Here is a 2,662-nt window from a genome sequence, read left to right on the forward strand (position 1 = left end):
TTGAAGTCATCTGCTGAACAAGGACAGGGACGGTGTAAGGCTTGGTACAAAAGGCCACAGCGTTCTCTGGCTTTATCTTGACAAAGAGTCACAGTGTTTGCTTTACTGCTGTGAACCTGTGATGATTTACCACATGTTTGACCAAGTAAAGTTTGACAATTTATCCAGGTTTTCAGATGTTTCTTTGGGAAACAGGTTTATACAGTTTTTTAGTCCATTCCTGACCACACATTGTTTTTTAGATATTTTTATGTTTAAATTTTAAATTATGTAAAAGAACAAATAGAAACAAGGTAAACAAAATACTCTAATGAAAATACCATGTAACCATGACTGATCTCCAACAATCATCATTATTCTTTCAATTTTGCTTCATATATACTGCTACCTACTTTCCATCCCACCCAATTATTATTTTTTCACCTTTTTATTATGAATTAGGTGAAGGTTTAGAGAGCAAATTAGTGTTCAACTCACCACTTCATTTTGTTTCAAGTCTTCTATCACAGTCCGCCCAAGATAACATCACTTGTTGCATGTCTTCCGTAAGTTTCTTCTTTTCATTCCTCATCTTTCCTGCCTTCTGAACACTGTCCTTGGGCACATGCTGCCCTTGTGATTGCAAACTGTTTATTACTCCAATGAAAACGTCCCTCCTGAGTGTTATTGTTGACTCTATAGACCAGTCTATTATTTGGCTGAAAACACAGGCAATAATGCCAACTGCAGGAGGAAAGCCGAATCAGTGAGCGTGTAAGCATCTCAGCGCTGGTAGGGGTCTCAACGCATCTACTCCAGCACCCAGGGCTGCATCGGGATAGGTCCAGGCGGTTTCTCCTCAGGGATATCTTGCAGGAAGGGAGCTTTGCCAGCTGCAGCAGGGAGCTGGCTAAGGCAGCTGCACCCTGGTCTGACCATCACAAAGCAAGAGACCTGAGAACTCGAAAGGTGAGGCTCACCGAGCCATTTATCTCTCCACCCTTCAATTAACCCCACGTGTTTATTGGCCAGGTTGGCACAATAAACCTTAACCATCTCAATTGTTCTCATGGGTCATCTATACATAGACCAAGACACAATCCTTCAACTAGAAAAAAAAGGGACCCTGTAAGGTTTAAAATTAGGAAAAGTTTATGCCAGGTTTGTACCCTGTCACCATGTTTTTCCCATGTGAAATCATCTGAGAAGCTCAACTATATGAAGCAGAATGGGGCATCCAGATTGCAAGAGGGTTCATTAACAAGGGGTTTCAGATGATACAGTCTTGCTAGCAGGAAGCCAAGAGGACTTGAGCCACTTGGTGAAGATCAAGGACTGTAGCCTTCAGCACGGATTGCAGTGTTTCCCAAGTGAAGGATACCGACCATTGGGGTGTGCTGGGACGATCCAGAGGGGCTTCCAACATAGACCTTTACATTTTATCGAGGATTATGGGTTATAGTACAAAAGTTTTATATTGTCGGTGGTCTATTGTTTTTATTTTTCTAGAAAGGGGTGCTTGGCAAATTATATTTTCAAACATATGATTGCAACTTATTGCAGAGGAAACAAAAATTTTGATAATGGGACCACTAAAAACCCTCACGATAAATGGAGAAAAGATTGACATTGTTCAGGATTTCATTATATTTGAATGTTGATGGAAGCACTGCTGAAGCAATCAAATGGTAGACTGGATTGGGCACATTTTCTATACAAGACACTTTTAATGGGTTCCAGGATAAGAATGGCAGTTTGAGGGTGAAGGGGTGCCTGACCCAGTTGTTGTCTGTCAATAAGTAAGACGAACTGAAGCATTTTCATTGCGATGTTGGCAAGGAGCACTGAAAGAATCATGGATGGCCGGGAAGACAAATTTGTCTTGAAGGAAGTACCACTACCATACACCATAGAAACGAGGATGGGAGACTTTCTCGCATGTATTTTGGACATGTGATCAGGAGAGACAATTCCCTGAAGAAAAATCATGCTTAGTTAAATAGAGGGTCAGCCCTCTAGGGGAAGGCCCTCAGAGAGATGAACTGATACAGTGGCTGCAACCAAGGCATGGAGCTGAATCAGGAAGGGGCAGTGTTTTGCTCTGTTTGGCATGGGCTTTCTATGAGTCAGGGTCAACTAAGCACACCTAACAACTGCACTAAAATGTACTTTATTATATTCGTGAATATATTTGTCGCATAGGTTAATGTAGCTGTAGAAATATCCTCTGGCAAACATACACATATGCAAATATATATAATGTGAATATAATCCATTTTTTCATCCTCAAGTTTGTTCAGCTTGAATGTTTACGTATCCTCCCATAGATTCTTCTTACCGCAGTATTGTGTATAGGGTAGTAATCGTCTCTGCTGTCTTTAATTCTTGTTCTCCTCCCACGGTCATCCTTTGTTTTCATCATATTAATATATAAATATATTTGTATGTTTCATTGTAAATAGATGTAGCTTTCCAGAGCTGATCATCAGCTTTACATCCAACAATTCATAGCCCTGTTGTGTCAACTCATTGAATGCAATCCCTTCCTTATCCCATCATTCATTCTACTTCCTCCCTGTGCTTCCTGGATACTTTCCTCTTGTTTTCCTAACCCTCTGAACTTGGCCTTGGAACAAATACTTCCATTTTGCTTTAAAATTGTTGATTGTTCTACCACAGTGTT

The sequence above is a fragment of the Echinops telfairi genome, unplaced genomic scaffold (assembly GCF_000313985.2).
Source record: "Echinops telfairi isolate 266 unplaced genomic scaffold, ASM31398v2 ScPeMD7_9;HRSCAF=40, whole genome shotgun sequence".
NCBI classification, from domain to species: Eukaryota; Metazoa; Chordata; class Mammalia; order Afrosoricida; family Tenrecidae; genus Echinops; species Echinops telfairi.